Source organism: Vanacampus margaritifer, chromosome 15 (genome assembly GCF_051991255.1).
Source record: "Vanacampus margaritifer isolate UIUO_Vmar chromosome 15, RoL_Vmar_1.0, whole genome shotgun sequence".
NCBI classification, from domain to species: Eukaryota; Metazoa; Chordata; class Actinopteri; order Syngnathiformes; family Syngnathidae; genus Vanacampus; species Vanacampus margaritifer.
In genome coordinates this window covers 11,140,161-11,164,561 of record NC_135446.1, presented here as the reverse complement: position 1 = coordinate 11,164,561, position 24,401 = coordinate 11,140,161, and the positions used below count along the sequence as shown (strand labels likewise).

Below are 24,401 nucleotides of genomic sequence, written 5' to 3'. Positions count from 1 at the left end.
AAGGGTTTGTGGGTGTTGAATTAAGCAAAGCAGGTTTGCCAGTGTGAAATTAGTTTGACCTGTAATTATACTGTGTGGATATTCTCTTTGCAATGTCTGTATTTCTTCACTGCCATCATATGCGCTAATTGCATAGTCAACAATAGGACTGCAATAGTCACCATAGAGCGCTATGCATATCATCGATTTACTTGCTCCTCTCAGACCCTCATTCTGGGAGTCCATCTGTAATTGTTTTTCCAAGCTCTCGGTCCGATAACAAGCACAGACAGCCATGAGGAGTGACTCAGTCTCGCCATAATGAGCCTCTTCAATGCAAGGGCGGACCAATACGGCGCACTCGGCCCGCGTGCAGTGCAAACACTCGGGACGACAGCCAGTGCCCAACGGATGCGGGTCACTGGGCCGTGTCATTGAATAGAGAGATACCTGTCACTCTTCTGGAGGGACAGCCAATTTCCTCCCCCCAAAAATGCATCCAGCCGAAACTGGCATGCCTCAAACTCGTATGTTACGAGCGACTTATCATTTTTTTGCAGCTTGCTTCGGAAGGAGCCTCAGCCAGAACAGGTTGAGCTTGTTGATAAAGTGCCACAGTCGTCACTCAACCAGGTGCGCATGGTAATCAGTTTGGACCACCACTCCTTTTATTATTTTGTTTTGGCCTGAGATGGTTGACACGAGTGCTCATATGGTAAATGAGTGAACACAATGGAAATTTACCTGAACTGGCTCAAAGTGTATATTTGATCAGCGAATCGGTCTTTAGATTTGGGGAAATGGATGACTGTATGCTTAGTTACAAGCTTAATTCTTAAAAGGGAAGCCAACCCTTTTTTTTGGACAATAATATTTTTTATGCAGCCCTACTAGTCTAAATATGGTATTCTGTTTAATAGTGCTTTAGTAGAATACGAGTTAAGCAGCAAAATTCACCCGTTTTTCTCCATCTCAGAGGCGGCCATTTTGCCACTTGCTGTCGACTGAAGATGACATCAATGTTGCTCAGGTCTCAGGTAATGACCAATCACAGTGCAGCTTTACAAAACAGGTGAGCTGTGATTGGTCATTGCCTGAGCCCTGAGCAGCTGTGATGTCATCTTCAGTCGACAGCAAGTGGCAAAATGGCCGCCCCCTGATATGGATAAAAACAGCTGGATTTTGCTTCATAACTCGCATTCCAAAAATGTAATATTAATGTCATGTTTAGACTAGTGAGTTCACATATAACATATTATTGTCAAGAAATGTTTAAGCTTCACTTCCACTTTAAATGTTTTGATTTGGTTTTATTCAATTCAGTGATTCTTTCGCTTGCCACTTGAGAGAGCCCACGTTCCATTTGTTGTGCGCACTTTCAGAATCACGAGTCTAATTGAGAAAGTGGCTGCCATGTTAATTAGATTTCCGTTTTTGATATGGACATAATCGTCATTCTCTTCTTTTGATGCATTATGAGTGGAGCAGTCCACTTTTTAGTGTTAGTCTTTCAAGACTTTGCCCTCTGCAATGTTTTGGAGGTTCATTACGCTCCTTTATTCCCTTCCCAATTGACTTATAGCTTCTGTTACAGTCAAATATTTACAGCGCGACCGTGGTCAATATTGAGAAGAAATATGAAATACAAGTTTATTTATGTACTCATCTAACACTGTTTGGGGGGTAAAAAAGTATGTATGACCAAAACTGCCAAAATTAAAAATAAATAAATGACTAAGTAAATAAATAAATAACTACAAGTGAAAATAAAAATGGGTATGAACAAATATAATTTGAAAATTAAATCCCCAAAAATATATATGAATGGAAATAAAAACAGCAAAAAATATAACATAAAGAAATACATTAATTAATTAATTATTAATTTTTTAATTATATTTTTTATGTCCGTTTTATTTTCACTTTTAGTCATTTATTTATTTTTAATTTTGGCAGTTTTGGTCCATACTGCCAGGACGAAATGTTATTCAAATGAGGAGGCGGTCCTAAGCGTGTCTTGGGTTGGACTCATTGCAACTCAAGTCGTAAGTTGTGGTCACAGTGGACAAGATAGTCGTCCATTGCTGGAGTTTTCCAATGCAAGCTGGCGAGACTCCCTTGTTCGCCGATCCGCTCACTCGACCATTGAACGGCGAAGTCCAACCCTAGACACGCTTAGGACAGCCCCCTCATTTGAATAACCTTTCATTCTGGCAGTATGATCCAAAACTGCCAAAATTAAAACTAATTAAATGAATAAATAAATAAATGGCTAAAAGTGAAAATAAAAACGAATATAAAAAATATAACAATACAAATAAAAAAAAAAATAAATAAATAAATAAATAAAATAAAAAAAAAAAATATATATATATATATATATATATATATATATATATATATATATATATATATAGTCATTTATTTAGTTTTAATTTTGGCAGTTTTGGTCCTCCATAAAAAAGATGGTGCGTGCATTTACTGATGATTAGTGTGCATCTCTAAATGTACCTTAATTGTAGCATGTGTCCCGTACTGTTGAGTACCAGCAGTGCACCAAAAGCAATCATGTAAATGATGTGAGTGAAGTTTAAATAATTAATATAGCAAAAGGAAAGCAGAAGGAGTCGTTTGTTTGCGGCCACGCACTCGACCCCACGTGCCTTCTGTCGTCTCTTGTCATCAGTCAGCAGCTTGTTTGGACAGATATCGGACAAGCTTGACGTGACAAATGAAGCTAGGCGGGCTACGGCTTCCTGTGGGCCAACAAAGCGCCGGTGGATCGCAAACTAGCGAGGTTCTTTTCCGAAAAGGTTACCGCTGTTGGCTTGACAGCTGAGCTTTACTAGGACGTAATCGGCTTGGCATCCAATTTTGTTCATATTTTTTTAAGTTCATCAGGCAGCAGATGTCAACATGATTTTGCTAATGACGGCTGTGAGACGACATTGCATCTGTTTAGCGGCTAATATCATAAGCGAGTAAGCCACGCTGATGAATAGGTTGTTTATGAATGATGCTACATATGTCGTGGGACAGAATTTAAACCTCCTCCAAGGCTCTTACAACTGTAAAGTAGTGCCTTGGCATCAGGGAGCAGCATAGTACATTTGAGACTGTTGCAGCTAAGCTTCTGTAATATTAGTTGTTTTCTGCAGAGGATAAAGAATATATGCCAATGAGTGTTGTTTGTATGTACTGTAAATTTACCATAGTTTCCCTGAATTGGCCATTATGCCATTCGATCCCTTTTCCTTTTTCAAAACTAAGTGGTGTAACTGCCAAAAAATAGCGAGCCAAGAAGTTAAATAGTCACTTTATTTCATTTTCTCTGTTCGCCAGAACACCATTTGTCACTCCGCTCTCTCAAATTCTGCCCGATCCGTCTCGCTGCATCCTGAAGGTGGGCCTCGATATTTGACAGTGTCATTTTAAAACCTCCACTCACTTCGGAATACATCAAAATGACTATTCTCCCCGTTTCGGTTTTGTTCTACCCTCATTCATTTTGCCGTTCTTCTCCAGGCGATTTAAGATGCATTAGTGTTGGGCCATCATGCATTGTTTGGCTGTCTCCCACTAAATGGAGCGGCGTGTGCATGCATTTTGCTGCGTTTTGTATATTTGACTTCTTACCCATTCAAAGAAGACTCATTTGGTGTGTGACTTCTTCCAAATAACGAAACAATTGTATGTATGTGTCTTGTCTACTGTACTGCATTCCATGCTCTATTCAAAACTGGTGACTAGAAAAACAGCTCTTTTTCTAGTGTTTGTGAAAGTAATATAGAAAATATTGCAACAAAAGCATGTTTTTTCTGACCGGCAGCTTTTTTTGTAAGGAAGGCAAAAGGCATCAGTGGCACAAATTAACTTTATTACACGAGTGGATCCAGTCAGTTTGCATATGACCTTTTTAATATAAATGGGGTAGGGAAAAGTCATTATTATGCTGATAAATGGCTAAATGACGGTTTGCTTCGCTTTGTCTGGCTCGGGCCTCAAACCAAAAGCTCTCCTCCGTCTGGTTCAATATTTAATGTGCTTAATCTAAAAGTCACACATATATTTGTCAAAAGCTAACGTTGGCTGACATCATCTCCCTGCGAGCAGTTCACACACTCGGATGGTATATTTAAAGCCACTGACTTAAAGCCACTATTATTTCCTAATTATAATTAATTGGAGTGGTAGACTGTTTTTTTTTATATAAAGAAAATGGCATCTTTTTTGGGCAATGGATTGGCATGGCAACAAGTTCTTCGACCTTGAGTGGAATAGTGCAGAAATCATTGCTAACCACTGTCAATTGGTATTTTTAATAGCGTCTAATAAGTATACATCTCTTGGGGGGATGGGGATGAGGTCTGTTTTTAATTTTCCAGCCATATTGGTTTTGCTGAATGAATATAGCTTAATTTGCCAGAGGCTTTTTAATTTACAACTGTCATCTTTGTCCCTTAAATTAGCCTCAACTGGCAAATCGACATAAAAAAACAAACAAACAAAAAACCCTAATTTATTTCTAACAAAGGTTTCTTATTGAAAATGAAATTTTTGTGTGTGTCACATACAGTGGTCTCAGTTGTTTGTTTCCCCCCAAAGGAGTTACATATGTTGTAAGTCACAATGGTGAAAAGCATTTTGAAATGATTGCATAGACCTAACATTTAAACAGGGCTGTGTAGACTTTTTATATCCACTACTGGCTTTTAATGTGTCTATTATGTATGAACTAAATCAACAAAAACAGAGGAGATACATGTTCATTTCATCAGCTATTCTAATTTGCATATTTTCAGACAAAGGCTCCAATTTGGTGTTTCTTTCAAAATTTATGTTCCAAACTTGTCATGCTTCAAATGCATTTTTCACATTTCAGACTCCACTGGGGAAAGAGTCATTTTCATCTTGTGTGAACCCTTCTAATTGATGCTAAAAGGGAGAACAAAAATCTTAAGCGTCATTCAAAGCTCAGTGGAATGGCCTGTAAAATGTGGAATGGCCGTAAAATGTCTCCGGCCCGCTCCTGGGGAAAGTGAGATTATTCTTTTAACGGCAGCAATGACAAGTTGACTTTGCTTGGGTCGAAGCCATATCAGGCCTCAGAGTGGATAAGAGTTTAAAGGCGCAACCTCTGGATCATATCGTCCACACCGTAATTTGCACCGCGTATGAGTGTGAGTCCCTCCGTTGTTGTCCTCGTACTCGCTCATTTGGTGAAATGAAGTGAAAATCCAAAGGGATTCTTGGGAGACTTAGTGTCGCTTGCAATCACTTTTTATCAACCCTGACGTGGTCACAGTTGCGTATTTCACGCGCGTGCACTTAATCGGCGTATAATTGCTGCCAACCTGCTTCAAACAAGCGTTATTTTTCACTTCATTCTGTACCAGCTGGCTTCAAATGATGAACAAAGCCTCAGTCGGAATTAGACCACCTTTCTTTCCGCAAGCTGTTGCTTTGCGATATTTAATACCATTTATTTACATAAATGTGTGTAAACAATTCTCTTGCTTCAAATGTAAACACAAGTTAACAACTGTTAAGACACTCAATCTAATGTGACGGTGTGATGGGAACGCAACTTGTTTCTGTGCTGTTTTGTGGTTTACTATTAGCACACTTTGGTTTGCACATGTGCTATTTTGCTAAATTTTTATAGCAATTGCTACTTTCTTCTTTTATGAGCACAAACAAGCAGTAAATAGTGAACTCTCTATCTATCTAGCTATCTATCTATCTATCTAAGTACATTCTTCAATCTGTTTTTTGCAACTTTAGTTAAAACTATGAAAGTCTGCTAGCTTAATGCTAACACACAATGCAAAATCCCGTAGGCAGGCTAATGAAGGTAGCATTGATGTTGCGATAGTTGTAACCAGAGGTGGGAGTAAGTGATTGTTTTGTTAAGTCTCAAGTCTTTGTCCTCAAGTCCATAGTCAAGACTGACAAGTCTCAAGCGATTCAGAAGTCCTACACTTTCGAGTCATTTTAACAACATCATAGATTATATTATTACGGGTGACCATCAAAGTAGAAGTCAAGGAGTGAACCCAGAGTGGTGCAACAGATTACCGTGTGTGTGAAAAATACCTCTAAGTGCAATTTAAGGCACATTCCCTTTGTTTAAACATGGAATTACAAAGTAGCATAGGTCCACAATATTGAAAACAAAATAAAGAAAAAGCAAGCAAGCCAAGTAACAGGTGTCAAACTACTGTTGACAGCCAGGCACCCGATGCTAACGCTAACAGCTAGCTGCTAGCCACGAACGCCGGAGACTTGTACAGTGTCATACAATGACGGCGTAATTAACTTCACGTCCTAAATTAGCTATTAAATATATTTTCAGGGTGGCATTATGATAATGGTTGTAAAAAAATAAGTAATTTCAATAAAAACGTCGATAATGCAAGCTGAAATGTCAAAGGGAAACAATCAAGCTGGCAGACTTCAAAGTAAAATCCGCCAAGGCTGTTGCATTGTCAATATTTTATTTGGTCAGCTTTATTTTGAAGTTTGCCTTAGAGTAGGCCCTTTCAAGTCAAAGGGCTCAAGTCCGAGTGAAGTAACAAGTCATTGTTGTTAAAGTCCAAGTCGTGTTGCAAGTCTTTTAACATTTTGTCAAGTTTAAAGTCGTCCACACCTCTGGTTGTCACCATTTAAAAACGTATTTGAACATAAACATTACAGCAACACATGTAGACAAACAATATAACAATACTCACAGGCATATTCTTTAACCTCTAATAAAACGGACTGAAACTTAGTGGGTCACTGAAACTGTGAAACTGTTTGTGAACGTCTCCACTAAAGTTGCATTTGAGTTTGAGTTCATTTGGGGTTTTGGAAATTACATCCGCCGTCATTACCTGAATGCTCAGCGTCAACAGCAAACAAGTCATTATCACTCATTTACAAAGGTCACCTTTTACGGCGAGCATTTTAGCATCTCCCCGATGTTTTTGTTTTGTTTCCATTCCACCAGGAACCTTGTGCAAAGTATTCACCAAATCAACGCCGTGATTGCGGCGTATTCATCAGCCGTTAAATTGCCTCGCATGAAAAGTGAAATTGTCTGTGTAATGCGATCAATTAAGAGATGCGCTTTGGGAAGCGGCGCCATCCTGCTGTTGTTTTTCTGGGATGGGGAATTTACTTGTGTGAATAATGTTTTATTTGATTTGAGGGGGACATTAATGCCAGTGGCCCGCCGGTGATGCTTGCTGCAAGCATCCCGGTGCTGGAACGCTTCCAGAAAAGAACTCAAGTAACTATTTCTTTTCCTCACGACCACTTTGCGCTCAGAGGAACTGGCAGTTATAGAGTGTTTTATGCAAATGGAGGTCACCGGCGCTGGAGTCGGTGGTGGATTTAAGCTAGAGAGGAGTGCATGACTCATCCATAATGATGCAGAAAGAGGCTCTGATTGGATCATACAAAGCAAAGCTCCTTCCCTCTGGAAGTCTCGGGAAGACTGTAATTCCCTGCTCAAACTCGGACCATGTGCTCCAAATTGTAATTCTATTGAATATTCTGTCCTCCAGCAGGGGTGGGCTTACTTTGGTGCTCAAGCGACATATTTTCATTGTTAAAATGAGCATGAAAAAGTTAAAAGTAATTGAACGTTTTGGACTATTTAAAACAAATATATTATTCACAATTAATTTCAATCAAAAGGTAAAATTTGTTAAATTTAATTTATTGACAGATGCTGTTTTGTTTATAATAAATCAGATGTTTCAGGTCTAAGATGAGGTTAGAAAAAAATAGTTAAAATTGTGTGTGTGTATGTGTGTGTGTATATATATATATATATATATGTGTGTGTATATATATGTGTGTGTATATATATATATACGTGTATATATATATATATATATATATATATATATATATATATATATATATATATATATATATATATATATATATATATGTATATATATATATGTATATGTATATATATATATATATATACAGAATAAAGTTGCATATTTTAATTAAAATTAGTAAGTGCATATGTAAAGTAGCTTGTTTTCATTCCAATTTTGTATCGTGCACAATAAATCAGATGGGACAGGTCATTTGAGATGAGGTTTGAAAAGCTTAAAACTTTAAAGTCCGTATGCAAACTAGTTTATTTGAATGATTTGTTAAATTATTATTCTTATTATTTGTGATTTAATTAAAATTGGTCATTCTCAGTAAAAATAAATAAATAAATATAAATAAATATATATATATATATATATATATATATATAGATATCTATATATATCTATATATATATATCTATATATATATATATATATATATCTATATATATCTATATATATATATATATATATATATATATAGATATATCTATATATCTATATATATATATCTATATATATATATATATATATATCTATATCTCCATCCATCCATCCATCCATCCATTTTCTTAACCGCTTGTCCTCACAAGGGTCGCGGGGGGCGCTGGAGCCTATCCCAGCTGGCTTCGGGCAGTAGGCGGGGTACACCCTGAACTGGTTGCCAGCCAATCGCATATATATTTGAGAATTTTAAGCAGTTGCGCAGCTTAATTCGATGCACTCTGCATTTTGCCATACTACATAATAAACGGCCGCCTGAACAAATGTCATGTTTACAACGCTAAGAATGCGCCCGCGCTGCCAAATAAATGCCGCACCCGTTGCTCAATGCATATTTATGCTCCCAGATGGACATTTGCTGAGGCCGCCCAGAATATCATCCATTCTATTAGCTGGAATTAGTATGCTGATGCAAGTTTTGTGTAAATGTCAGGCAGGATTCTGCTGTTGTGTAATCCCTCCCTTAATTGGCCAATAATTGCTGCACTTGCACTCCAATCAATGGCCAGTGCTTAAAGATGAGGCTCTTCCTTCAATACAGTATTGGACATTGTGAGTTAAAGGCGAGTCAGAGAGGGTTTTCCTGTCTTCATAAGGATCACTAAATGAGCCCATTCGCATGCATGTTAATGTATCTGACAGGGACTGACCACCATTGACATTGAAATGATACCCTTACTGAATATGCTAATTTCACAGTTTAACCATCCAATTATTTGTATTGAAACCCAATCATACATTCAAAATGATAAACTGTAGTAGTGAGATACACATGTATTCATTATTTGCAACATTTACCAACTTACATTCCTCACTTGCAAACGTCGTCAATATGTTCTACATAAAATACAAATTGAGTTCATTAAAAAAAACATTTTATACCAAGAAAATACATAATTCACCAAGTACCACCATTTTTTGTTGGTGATTGAGATGCAATGCTTAAATACAACTTCGCCATATACAATTGCTAGACGATGACACAGTATTTTTCATCGTCACAGTAACAACTCACAAGCACAAACAAACAAACAACAGAGATTCACTGAAAGTGGGAGAGATTTAAAATCTCCAAGGGCTTCTTAGCGGTCTCTTCAAAGTGAATCTTCCTTGCAAGGTGACACGCTGTCACAGTCACCAGTGACAGTTCCACCCACGTTCCTACCTAACCTGATTAAAGCCTCTCAGCCGCTGGTGGGTACCAGCTTCAGCGAGGGTGGAGGGGCGGTCGGGAATCCGGGGCGGCCGCGAGCAGATGGTGGGCTGATTGAAAGGATTAGTTCAAATTAGCGAGAGGGCTGTTTCCTATAAATGCGTGAGGATTCATCAAGCGCAGAGGTCGCGGGTGAAAGTCGCAGGTAATGTGGAAGCTATGTGTGTAAACGTAGATGTGGTTCACCGGAGAGCAGATGATGCATCGGCCGATTTTTATTTTTTCTTGTTGTTGCCGCCAGTGGCCACAAGCTAAGCGCACCTTGGAGGCTGTGAAAAGACCATCTGCCTGGCTCATCCTTTCGCATAGGAATCACCCAAGACACATTTGACACAGTTGATAGTATTTAAAGGTGATTTATTCAAAGAAAAAAGTGACTTTTTAAAAGTATTTGTGGCCAAAAAGTTGGGTAGCTTGATGCTAATGCACTATGGAACTTCGGTAGTAACTTATGTAATATTACTATAAATTACTAAGTCTTCTTTGTGTGTTATGTTTGAGTTTGTTATACTGCCCCCTAGTGGCCAAGGCGTGCACACCAGAAGGAGCACAATGTCAATGGAAGCATGAAATCATGATGCACTCCATGCTGAGGTGTTTCTACTCTTAATATAATCAAGTAAACATTGCACATTTTATGATACATTTTAATACCAAGGAAGCAATTTTGTATGTATATGCGCCATAAAAATAGCCGTAGGAAAATATCATTACATTGTGCTCCTGTAGCTAAGAACAGCACGAGATTAATGCGAGTGCATGATCCTTATAATTAATCAATAAAAAAAGTAGGAAATAAATAAAACATTACAGCGATTCAGGCATTCTTTATTCTGTCTACTTTTCCTCTGGAGGAATACCAAGATATTATTATTCATTAGGAATTTTCATTCATATCCCAGCTGAATGTAGGTTAGCGCTTCACTCTCCTTGGTGGTTTTGCATGCGGCAGGTTAATAAACTCCTCCCGCATCACGAAAAAATACGAAAGACTGACACTTTGAGTGTAGCGCCGCTCGTAAATCCGCAGCCCGAAAGGCAAACAATGAGCTGAAGCTCATTGTAAAACTTCATTAAAAGCCGGAGGAGCTGCACAGTCTATGATAAGTCCAGGTTGGCTCGTGCCAACAACATGTGACAGTCATTTGAGATAAAAAAAACAACAAAAAAACATTAATTATAGTCGCTGCTTTAATGTGTTTTTGATTATTTTTGTTGTTTCCTAAACTACAGTGGGACCTCTTCTTCAAATTCCCATTTCTTCAGTAATGGCCTTGTGAAATCATCTGGTGTAACAGTTTTGATAGGGTGTAAATAACAGAGGGGGGCTCTTTCTGAGTGGTCTTCAAATGAGATACGTTCAGGTGGAGTGTTGCAGCACACTATGCAAGAGAACTGAAATGTACTGTCATCATGCAGACAAGCAAATATACTGTAGAGGGCACATTGACTCATTTATGACTTTCAGTGAACAATTTTGTGCACATTGGGTGTATAATACGGGGCGGGGGGGGATTTTTCATTGTTTACATTGAGTTCACTCTGTGGAGGGCCAAGTGCAAAATTAAGCAACCCAGTAAATATTTTGTAAGATGCCTTCATTCGTAAATGATTCTGTGAGTAAGCCATTCTGAATTTTGACGGACTGTGATGTAATAATGAGGGGGGGAGACCGGGGCTACTTGTATCACTTTTTATACTTTTGGATATTTCTTGGAATCACTATATTATATGTAAACAAAATGTATACCAGATGAAAGACCAAAGTATTAAGTATATTTTTGTATTCATGTCATTTTCATACCATGTGTCAGAGTTATAAGCCATCAAATAGAGGGAGTGAACATGTGACTTGTTGCCCCACCAATGGTTAAGTTGTCACACTATATGGGGTAAGATGTCACACTGGATTTTGCAACTCATAAAACTAGGAAAAAATATCCTTATTCTCCTGTTTTTTCTTGTTTAGTTTTTTTACAGCCAGAGAAATTGTTTATCATTGACCTTGAAAATTTACCATTGTCATTGAGCATACGTTAACATAAAATATTGTGAAATAAATTAAAGTCCTTAGGAAATGATGGCATGTAGGTCATAACTCTCAGCCTCAAATGCCTGTTTTGCTTCCCTTAAACTGGACATTTGAGATTAAATTGAATAAAAAAAAAATTCAAAAAGCATTTCGGTTAATGGATGGATGGTTCATCATGAAACTTAAACCTGTTCTGACATGTTGGCTTACTGCAGTTCCATCAACAACTGGAAAATCCATTTTTAAACAATGAAACAAAACCTGCCAAATTAATTTCCTCACTCTGTCAACAATCTGGCATACGTAAACCAAGTTGCCAGGAGATACATTTTTCATTGGCCCATTCTTTGCATATGTGACAACAAACCCCAGAATGACTGAGACAATTTTCCCCAAACCACTATGTTGGCTAATATTTGTTCTAGTTTGAAGTTAGCTTAAAACAGAACAGTGACTGAGGCATGACAAGATGCTTGAATCTCTCATCTAACGATTCCACATGATTTGCTGCTAGAATTTGTCTATGTATATCACCTGTTTCAAAATATATGAATTTGAAAATTTTTACTTTGGGTTGTGCAAAACAGATAACTGGCCCTCATCTCAGCTCACAATGTTAGTTATTCTCTTCTCAGATAGCACAAAAGCCCTGACCATTTACCAAGAAAACTATAGTATTCCACCTTTTTGTTGCGCCCTCTGGTGGAGAAGAAAATGACAATGTGACAACTTACCCGTGATACAACTAGCCCCGGTCTCCCCTATATTCCGTCTCCACGCAGTTTCTCCGCCCACGACTTGAAAATCCAACATTTTTCAAACAATGCTGGGATTATTGCCGCACAACACAAAAGCAACAGCCTGACAAAGCCAAAAGGTAATAGCTAACAGCGGTAACAGCACTGCACAGCATAGCTAACGATAACTAAAACTAAAGTCAAATGTTTTTCATTGTTGACGTGAGCTTTTGGCGGCATCCGCTACATGCCACATGCACAGATCAAAGAGTGTAATTCAGTGATGTATTGATGAAGTGGGAGTGAAATTTGAAAATTGTGGTCACCATGGTAACAAAAGCCCATTGGGTGGTTGACTCATTTGTTTGAGACAGAACCGCCCCCTGAAACTGAGTAATTTGTGCATTTAAGGCACCTTAGATTTTTGTTTTGAATTGTTTTATTTTTTTTTACATGGCATTCTTCATATCTGAAAAATCTTATCTAAAAAAAAAAAAAGAAGAAGTTGGGAGTGGCCCTTTTAGTTAAAATGCATTGCCTTTTTAATTCTCAACATATAGAAAATAAGTCAACTGATTGAATTTGTACCAAAGCGCACTGTCAACAAGGGAAGAAAAATAAAGCCTTGCCAAAAAGTATCTCTAAATGAGTGTTGCCAAAAACTAATCAGATCAATCAATCATGTATCTGTGCGTGCCAGCTCATTATTTCCCCCTCATAAAGCACAATCAACGTATAATGGAATCAACTTGACACTAGGAATCAAAACACTAATAGCACGTCTTTCTCGCCATAGTCGTAATTATGTTGAGCCATTTCCAAGTGTTAATTGTCACATGTCAAGTTCCATAATGGTCTGAAAGTGCGTGCGCTCCAAGGTTATTATCATGTAGTTTCATTTCCTGTCCGTCAATTGTGCCAAAAAAGAAACGAGACTTTCAACGACAGCTCAAGACCACTTTAGCAGCATGCTTGCAAGATTACCTCAAATTCAGGACTGTGCAAAGGATTCTTTCAAGACCATCAACATTTCCAAAGAAATCAGAAAATCCTGGCTGATTACAAGTGATTGGGTTCAAGCACGAAATCAATAACTCATTGAATCGCCGTTAATGTTGTTGTTGTTGTTTTTCTTTTCAGAAAGCGAGCGCGGTGGGGCAGAAGGTCACACAATCACTCTATTAAATGATACACCACAGGGCACTTGGGCATGAAAAGGAATTGGACCTAGCTACTAACTCACTTAAAAACGCAATTGTTAGACAGAAACCTCTTGTATTTTTTTTTTTTGGTAGTATTTATGTGACGATATTTTCTATATAACTGTAATAAACTTTTTTTGTAGTTCGTGACTTGCACGGAAGGAGAGCATACAATGTGTTGTGACGAGAGCACACACTTAAAAAAAAAAATTCTGGGGAAGTTTTTGTTTAGATAACTGACACCGTTTTCAGACAGGTTTGGTAAGCATGATTACATTCAATTAGGCTCTTCTATATTATTCAGCAAACCATGGGGAAAAAAAATAGTGTTGAAGAGCTCGGCCTTATTCATTGCCTTATAAAAGGTAATCCAGTATATTGAATTTCAAAATTAAATACTACTGAACTGTATGTGGACACTGACTCGTTCAATTGAATAAATATAATTTATATTTATAACATGAAGGCAATTTTTGTTTCCCAAATTGGATTAGCACATTAGCACCTTTAATTACTGTAGGGGGAGCCCTGGCGCAAAATGATAATAAAAAATAATCCATTAGGTCAAATTACAACTTTGATACAACACAAGTTATGTTTTTTTTTTGTGTGTGTGTGTGGAGAAAACATGCTATTGTGCTTTATCTAGTAAATGGAGCACAAGAAGACATGAACCTGCATGACACGAGCGGGTGTGATCATAATTGAAATAAATGATGCATGCGCCAGCTCGCCGCTGTTGATGAATGGAGCTGATCAGCGGAGACCACGGCAAATAATGCGCTTTCTGATTCCTCCAGTCTGGATGTGACACTGAAATAATGTGAACTCCATCAGCGTAATGAGGTGGCCCGACCTTCTTCCAACGACCCCCCCCCCCCCCCTCACACACACACACACGCCTGCATCCACTCGCTCACCCCCCCTTCTGTCGCCTCTGTGCGGGTTTCATCTGTCTCAATTGCTTGTTTTTCCTCTCACCTTCCCCAGCAAACGCCCCTGGAATAAATATTCCGATTTAATACTTAGGGTAGTTATTTTGTATTACCGTCGATGTGATTTGTGGTTACACATTTGTCATTTATCTCACAATTTTTAAATGGGGTACACAACCACATATATGTATAAATATTGTTGTTGTTTGTTTTTGTTTTTTTTATATCATAACTGATACTTTAAATGTGAGAGACCAACACATGGTGAGGAAAAATGTGTTTGTATGAAATAGGGCTGGGTATCAATTCTAATTTCCTCAATCGATTTGATTTCGATTCACAAGAGTTCTGTTCGATTTGATTCACTTCAATCCGATATCAATTAATTATGGAACATCATTTCTTCATAAGGACATGATTAAAAACTCCGCGAATATTCAATTCAAATACAATTTTGCAGAAGAAGTAACTGGTTAAATAATTTAATTAGTTTATTAATAAAAGTAACACATTTTATAATCACTTGGGTGTCACACAAACATTGACATCAACAAGGATAAGATTAAAATAGTTTCATAATTTAAATTAATTAATTTTAAATATGAATTAAAAAGATTCTGACTTGTCTTAAAGTGCAATAAGTCAGGTCTTTCATAAATGTAAGGAAAAAAAAAGAACAGCAAATTTCAAGAAAACAGTAAAAAAAAAAAAATGCCTATAAAATTCTGTTTTCTTAAGAATTTATGAGAAAAGGAGATATTAAACTAATTGATTCATGATTTTATGAATTGATATCTGGCTCAAAAAAGTAAATCGATTATTCTATTAATTTATTTTTAAACCCAGCCCTATGAAATATGCATTTCCTGCTTTTATCAGGACACCACACACACAGGAACTTTCTGATCATCTCATGTTTAAAACTAGAGCTATTCAATAAAAAAGAATTTCAGACCGATAAAGTTCTCAACTCCTAAGTAGTTACTGATACCAAGGACAGATACCACTTGCACTTTTAATACAGTACATCAAATTTCAATCAATGACATCTTATTTTAAAAGGTCCGTATAACCCATTAAAGCATTTCCTTAAAATTGCATGAAATCAATAGCACATTTTCTGTTCTTCTAATTTCTAGTTCTAGCTCTGTGTCGTTCATCAATACTGTGTGCATGGAGGTGAGGAAAGCAAAACAAGCATTGGAAAGGTCAGTGTGTTTTTCTTCCTGTCCAATCTATGACCACTAGTGGCACAAGTGTTTTTAGACCTGCTGCTTTTGACACCTGTAACAAGCGTTTCTTTGGTCCGGCTGCTAGTTTGCACTCATAATAACAGTAAGACTGTGGCGGCTTAGCGGCGCCTCGTGCTTTGCGTTCTTGGCAAGCAGAGGTAACGAGTGTGCCAGCCCACTCAGCATAGATTCGCAGAGGACCAAACAAGCAAGACTCGCTGTCAATCTCACTGTGGATTATCGGTAGCGGGGATACAAACTGCCTTCAGGCCACACTTGGAAGTTTGTTACCATTTGACATGTCGATGATTGATCCTTTGTGAAGTACAGCTATGATTTGTCATAGGCCTGATTGGACTGTTAGTTTTCTATCTACATTGTATTTGGAATGGAATGGACTCCGGAGCTGGAGAACTGCTCGGTTAGCGTAATTCAGTCTGTCAACTTCTCATGATTCTCACAAGAGGTCTTGTTGCAATCTGTGGTGTTAGCAAGCTTAGTAGCTAAACTAACTAGGCTAACTACATGCTCGTGGTTGCAACATTTGTACAAGGCTACTGTTTTTTGTTTTGTTTTTGTTCTTTGCGTTGTTGTGACTAAAATAGTAAATGTTTGTTTTGCTCTATATCATTAAAGGGACATTCGGTTATCCCTAGCGCCATCTAGTGGTCAAAGCCCACAGGAGCACGCACACTACAGTGGCTCAGAGAGACTACATTTCGCAAGCCTACCACCAATTCTTATTTTGCGTGAGCAAACCAGCATCTCGGCGAGTGACGGCGAAAGACCGAGCAAGCCAGAATTAGCTGGAGCGACTAGCGGGAGGAGCTAGTAAAAAAAAAGCTAGTAAAAGCTTGTGAGAGCAAAGCAGAAAGTGACAATCGACGGGCCCGAATTGCGGGAGTTAGTGACGACCAGCTGTGGAAGGTGAACCCATTGGGTCCGACACTCGACGCAAGCTCCACCCGGGCTAACTACATTCACAAAGTTGTCCTTTGGGCATCCATAGCAGGAAGATGGCGGCGAAACATGGCAGCTCTAGTAAGGTGAGACTACAGCCATGTATTATGATTATTAGACCTATGAATCAATGGGGGAAAAAAATATGCGATACAACATATTTTTAGCATATTATTGACATAAACAGTCGTTTTTTAAAATGAATGAATTCTTAGTTCAGCACTAGATGGCGCTAGGGATCACTGAATGTCCCTTTAAACTTCCCCCAAGCATATGGCGTTTCGACGCCAAAGCAATTTCCCAACTTCCAAGAATTGACTAACTTGGGTTAACTTAGGCTAAGTTGGCAAATTCCCGAATTGGCTTCTTCAAACCCTCACTCACACCAGAAAATGTCATCTTTTACCGGCAGCGTGAAAGGGGCAACAGTTTGCTTCTAGCAGCCTACCTGCTTCTACCTCATTTTGATGCAATCTGGCAAGATAGGTCAACTGGAAAAAGCCCCAGCGTTAAACAAGCTGAAAGGGGCGTGCTGCCAGAGGTGGACACGCACAAAAACAACGGGACGAGGAGAGACATCTGATTAGCCAGTCAATTCCCTGCTGCTCCACCTGTGTGTGGTCAGCCATGCTGCCTTCGCTCTATGTTCCAGCCAATCGGCTGCCTGTCCACCTGTGTCTTGTACCCTCATTAGTTGTGAGTCTAATTAGTTCCATTGTTTCCCCCACTCATATCTCATGAGAGCAATGCTGCTTTAACCTTCACACTGTGAGCACTTTTTTGTTGCCTCGCATTTGGGTTTAATCCTTAAGCCCCAGGATGTTCGTTCTGGCGTTGCCGAGTCTCGGTAACTTTTGTTCTTCCGTATATGCTTTGTTTATGGTTACCAGAGTGTCACATATTGGGATTTAGAAATGAGTAATTGCCACTCTTGGCAACAACAAAATGAGGCTTCATAATTGCCATAGGCCTACAGCTCTGGGAAAAATGAAGGGACTACTACACAACTATCAATTTCTAGGATTTTGCTATTGTTTGAGAAAAATTTACATTTTTGTTTCATTGTTAGCATTCCTACATATTTTATTGTGATTTTTATTCTCCACACTTTTTTTTTTTTTTTTTTGCCATGTAACAACTCCCACATAATACTTCCGATTTACACCATTCAAATTACTTGCTTAAAAAATTCACGCCTTCCGGGTTATATATTGTCTGATTTCACATTACTTACAGTATTAGTACAATTTAATGTTAAATATAAAAAATGTTCCCGTTCATTTTCATTGGGACTGACATTGAACTTTTTCTAAGTCCCACCTGTCTGATGCTGCTCAGTGGTGCAGCTAGTAAAGTGCCTTGTCCAGTAACCAGGAGGTCAAGGGTTCCAAACCCACCTTTGACTGTACATTGTAATTATATCCATAGCCAATATGCTAAGTGATGTACATGTATACCAACTGACTACCATATCAAGAAATGCATTATCATTTAACTGAAATGATTATATGCATGCTAGCTTACAGCACCAGATGACACTTAACAAAATAAATACACCATTAGCCACATTTTCAAACAAGTCACGATAGCTCAGTAGTTTAGAGCATTTACCTTCCACCACTAAGTACCTGCGTTCAAACATATTTTAGTACTTTAGTAATTCGTCTTTTAATTAACGTCATAAGCACGTGCATTCAAATCTTAGCATTCAGTCAATAGCATTCAGCTTTTCAGCATTCCCACGCAATTTCTGCAAAAATTGCAATTTGTCTAGTTCTATAGTGACATTTCAAACAAATCATGCTGGATAGCAAAATTCACCCACATCTCCAGGTAATTTCCCCTGTAACGGCGGTCCTTTTACCAGATGTGACCCGTAAGAAAAATCCTTGATAGACATGGAACATCAAACCAACTCCTTCCGAGAGTCTCATTCATGTTCAGCAATTTCTGCTGCGTTGGATTTTCCCCAAATTGGACAGTTATCAGAGGCTAAAAGATACAATTCAAGTCAGTTCTCTAAGCTGTACTTATTTGTTGTCATTTTCCAAAGCGAACAAGACGTTCTGGATTATCTGCAAGCATTTGCCATTTTTATTGGAACGGGTTGGAATCCATCCATCAGATTCATGAAAATGTCACATGCAAATTGAAGGGTAGGTGTTCTCATGGAGGCGCCCAGAAAGCTCTTAGCGCGAAATCCGTCACTTCATCTGCTCTGTTGCGAGGACCTCTTCAGATCTCATTTGTGGAGCTGCTGACATTCCTTGAACCTCCCTCGTCCTCACCCCCCTCTTCCTCACCCTCACTTTGACAGTTTACACTGCCGAGGCCCGCAGTCTTCCACGCGCAGCCTGACAGCATTTTAATCAAAACGCAATAAGACAACCCAGTAGGCTGCATCCTTTCCATTTATTTTAATGAATGTAGTGTGTAAGACTGTGGGCTGTTTGATTGCGTGAGTATGCAATGTGACAGAGTACTGTACATTGGCACACATGCAGATTAATATGAATCAACAAAAGGAAATTATTGAGTACATTAAAATTTTGTGAATAATACTTTTTCTTTTTTTCTCAAAATAATTAGCAGAAATCAAGGGAGGGCTGTGGTATTATTATACTGGACATATTCACGGGTGCGTGTTATTCACTGGATTTTACGGTAAATCAAAGTAAATTTGGATGTCTTGTTCAAATCTGGGGGTGTACAGTAGATAAGTATTTATGATTGGGTAACACTTCCATTGTACTTAAAGGGGAAGTCAATCCCAGAGAATTTCCGTGACAATAATGTGTTCTATGCAGCCCCACTGGTCTAAATATGGTATTTTAGTTAACATTGCGTTAGTGGAATATGAGTTAAGCTGCAAAATCAAGCAGTTTTTTTGTCAATATCAAAGAGCGGCCATTTTGCCACTTGCTGTCAAGTGAAAATGACATCATAGTTGCTCAGGTCTCAGGTAACAGCCAATCACAGCTCAGCTTCAGAAAACATGTGAGCTGTGATTGGTTGTTGCCTGAGCAACCATGATGTCATCTTCACTCGACTGGGTTTTGCTGCTTAAATTCTCTCTCTCGCTCTCTCTCGCTCTCTCTCTCTCTCTCTCTCTCTCTCTCTCTCTCTCTCTCTCTATATATATATATATATATATATATATATATATATATATATATATATATATGTATATATATATATATATATATATATAAAGTCAAAGTCTTCTAACTGACTGGCTGATGTTTGCCGTCAGAAGCCTAGCAAGCGACCGGTACATTCCAACACTGTGGCAAGCCGACTCCTGACTGTATGAAATTAAACAGGACTGGCCGTGTAATTGCTTCTGCGGGGACTGCACCAGCTTCAGTAATACACTTTGTGATTGGTTGTGCGACGCGGCTGCCCTCACAGTCAAGGCAGAATAAACAGCAAAAAGGAAAAGAATCTATTCTGGTCTGTAAGCGTGCGCGCGACAACACCTCAGGGAGACAGGCGGCCATATGTGGCCTCTGCTGGCTTTGACTGCACACACGTTACATTTCGCTCTCAACTATCCACACCTTCCTGTCAGAAGCGTTTGCCGGGGTAACACAACAGACATTATGGGATGTGACAGCTGGTGCCGGGTCAATTGTTGCACACCTCCGGTTGAGCATGAGAAGTCTTCCCCTTCTCCAGAATTCCCCGTGGCATCTTATCCTGAAAGGCACAAGGTAAAAACAAAAAGAGGCATCTGATCATTTTGGGGACGAGGTCGTGCATTTGATTCACAAGTCAAACAACATTATAAAATATTTAAATATTTAATTGCTCATACAATTGTAAGCTGACCAATAATAAGGTAAAAACAAAACATGACAAAGTTTTCAGCATTCATAATAGTTTTTTTTAATTTGTATTAAGTTGACCACTGTCAATGTTAATTGATATTGTAAATTTTAAGTTATTTCGAGGTCATAAGAAATCATAATACATACATAAAGTTGAAGTAATATAACACTGATCTCTCATTGATTACAAGTGGCATGTGTCAGGTGACACCTTAAACACCCTGAGACACCTTAAACCCCAATCCCCAGTTCTGGCTCTTCTCTTGTCAGGTTCTACTTAACGCCACTTGTTGAGGCTCACAAGGCACTAAGGCAATAAGAAAATGCACTGACACTGCAAATTGAAGCCCAACTGAGGTATGCTGATGTCTATGCATGATGATGATGAAGTTTTACAGTATGTTGATTTAGTGGCCAGACTGCCAAAGTGTGTTTTAATTGAAGCCCCTAGTTATGGTCATTTATTTTCTCATTTTCTATCTAAGTGGAAGCATGCTATGTTAAACACAGGAGGCCCCAAAATGGAGCCGTGTGGTACTCCACATGTAATTTTGGTCTGCTCAGATTGAAAGTTCTGTATTGACACAAAATCATTCATGTCTTTTAAGCAAGATGAAAACCAGACGAGAGCTGCGCTATTTTCAGAAGTAGATCCTGTTTTGTTTATATCATGTCACATTTTATGTGTGCTTAAAAATAAATCCACAGTGCAGCTTCTTGGATAGGTTGTGGTTCATGTTGTTGCATTAGATAATGAAAATCCTGGAATTCTTACTGCTTATCAGCAAGTATCAGCTTACCAATATGCGATGCAAGCTCACATGGCTCAGAGGCAGCCCTAAATGCCATTTTGTAATGTTGAGCTTGATGAACTCATTGTTATTCATCCATCCGCCAATGTTATGAGTCACCCCAAGCCCATTTGGATCACCGCAGAGGGCTTCCTGTGCTCCTGGAAGCTATGTTCTCTTAAAACGTTCACATTTTTCCCCCCACACGCTGCAATATTGGGATTTGACAAGTAATAATGACTGTTAGCATAATAATTAATGAGGCAACATGGTGTTATGATCTCCCTTTTCTGCATAAGTAACACCTGCAGGCACGATAACATCTAAAAGTAATACAGTTCTAAGACAAAATGACATAACATTTCAAGTAGGATCAAATTAAACGCCGCTCCAATGACATGTTGTATTATGACAGCAATTTAAATGGAGATAAAACTAGCATTACAGTCGTAAGGCCTTATTTAACAATCACTTCACTTTTGACAGCGGCATGTGTTTGAATCCCCCTCCCTGAGCAGCTTTACACCTTTTTTTTTTCCTTTCCGCTCAAACTGCTGAGTCGGGCTTCCATCAGCCGTCGTGGTGGTGCGTTTTTGCTGACTGATACGCGTCCCAGCGGGATTTCGACCTGTCAAGACGCGAGTCGGTTGAACGGCAGTCCTGTTAAATTGTTTTTGTCTTTGGCGTGCACCCTTGATAATTGACAAGTTGCAAATTAGCTGCAGTCCTGGCTATCATCTGTCAGCCAACAACCCAATACCCATGCTGCCCTCTCCACAGATTGCACCTACTATTTAGTCGTCAGACAGGGAGAACAGACAATGAAAACTGTAGTTAGATCACGGATGGGCTTTCTGGGGTTTTCCACACTGGTTAGATTCAATTAAGTCTCTGATTGGCTGGCACCCAGTGCCGGATGTACTGCGACTGTTGCCCAAATTTACCTGGCTCCAGGCTCCAGCTCACCCATAACACTAGTGAGGACTACAGAAAAAGCATGGCCTGATTATTTCATCAAAGTACAGATATACTGTAGAGGCTCTTTCTCTCCACAGTGTTGCTTTCTGTTTTGCAAAACAAGTTATGGTTTAATTTGTATGAGCTGTTAAGAGCCACAAAACTTTTCTTTAGATTGCAGTTCAAAAGCCTTCAGCGAGCTGAACACAAGCCAGACCGAATTGGAATTTTATCTTTTGTGGTCATAAAGTAGCACTTGTGTAAAATGATTGTAATCCAAAACCACCCCAGTGTGTATTTTTCATAAAAGTGAAACACAGATTTTGACCTTAATAAATGTTTAAAAGCATATTACCCGTGGGTGCCATTTTGGGCTTTTTGATGGTTCTGACCAAGTTATTTCAAAATAAAATACCACTTACGAGCTAAGATGACATTAACGTGGAAGTCAACGTTAAACATTTCTTGACAATAATATGTTATATGTGACCTCACTAGTCTATGACATTGACATGACATTCTGATTAAAACTCATTTGCTCCCCAAAACATATAAATATGTTCTATTTTAAATATTTTAAGCGTCCCAAAGACGTATTTATAGTTTTTGGTGTTTTTTTTAATGCTAGATAACGGGTGAAGCAATGGTAGTAATTACAAAAACGGCCAGCAGGTAGCAGCAGAGTATAAGAGATCAACCAGGGCCATGTTGCAAACAAGCTGATTTTCCCACAGTTTTAAACAGTTGTGAATAATGATGAAACTATAGTAGCTATAGTCTAATGCTAATTGCTGCAAAACGGAAACAGATAGAAATATTACTTTTTTTCCTGATGAAAGAAGAGACTCTAATCTTTCTTTTGGTAGGCTCCATGTTTTTTATAGCAATCGAACACAATATTCTCTGGGCCTAGCAAAATCAGTCAAAATCCAGTAAAACACCCGGGAGCAAAGGGGGTTGCTTCAGTGAAAATGAGTGAATGAGTTAATATTAGATTTGTGGAATAAAAGTTATGAAGCCCAGCAATTTTTATCCATCTCATGGGGCGGCCATTTTGTCACTTGCTGTCGACTGAAGATGACATCACAGTTGCTCAGGGCTCAGGCAGCGAAGATAACTGAACTGTCTTGTGGGTGATTCTTTTGTACCTTTTGTACAACTTTTTGGGAATCACAGAGTTCAATCATTTGTTACCGTTCTCGGACATAATCAACACTGAACTGAATGCGTTTATGCTTTACTGCCGACGGGATTAGAAGCGAACTGGCGTCAGAAACCTGCACTATGTCTGATTTATCGTCACTTTGACACTCCACACTAGTTCAGGTGGATCAACATTTCATAAAAGCACAACTTGTATCTATATAGTGAGTGTGGGTGTGTTATCAGAGAAAACAGCGTGACAAGCGTCGGCGGCCGAGTGGAGGAGAGTTAGCTGCAGATTGATGAGCCTGCCCGTTTGATGGATGGAGCTTCAGCGCTCGGCTATCAGCCTTTCTGTCAGCGTCTGAGCGGCAGCACATCAGCGCGCACAAACACATATATACATGCAGCGCTATCATTTCATTCACACAACACCAGTCATGTTCACTGACGAGATAAAAGGGGACCGAGCCCCAAAGCAGTGGGCATGATTGTATCTCCACAGATCATTTCAAGATAATAACAGAGCGGCTTCAACGAGCAATTTTCCGATTTATTATACATTATATCAGTAGAATGTTAATATTAAAAAATGCAGCAAGAGCTGTTGCATTCAAAACACTATCAAGAAGGCGTATATTCTTTAGCCTCTGTGAAGAATGACTACTGCAGCTTACTGAGTAATTGTGACCGCCCATTAAAGTAAAGCAAAAAAATGTGGCAATTTTTTTTTTCTTTTATTGGTGTCATTCTATTCAGGCTGCAATTTGTTAATGTCATTTCCATTCATTTGACATGATTATAAAAATATATATAAAAATATATATATATTCTTATGGAATAATGCAAATGTATGGTACTAATGTTTCCTGGAAAGAAAAGCCACTAGTTTTTCCTTCAGTGATTTTGGCTGTAAAATGACATTTGGTATGCATTGCTAAGAACGTCACCACATGCCACACACTGAGTACCACTAGAGGGAGCCCACAGTGAGAATCACTGATCA

At 38.7% G+C, this 24,401-nt stretch overlaps 1 long non-coding RNA gene across 4 annotated transcripts in view; it reads left to right on the top strand.

The window, feature by feature from the left end:
* Window positions 1-24,401, top strand: part of LOC144035283 (uncharacterized) — a 100,339-nt gene that overhangs the window by 9,466 nt on the left and 66,472 nt on the right. The window contains exon 3 of one of the 4 annotated variants that reach the window (XR_013288406.1): window positions 15,622-15,690. The exons of the other annotated variants lie outside the window; for them this stretch is intronic. This is a non-coding gene — a long non-coding RNA (uncharacterized LOC144035283). The remainder of the gene's footprint in view (window positions 1-15,621; window positions 15,691-24,401) is intronic. 4 annotated transcript variants of the gene reach the window in all.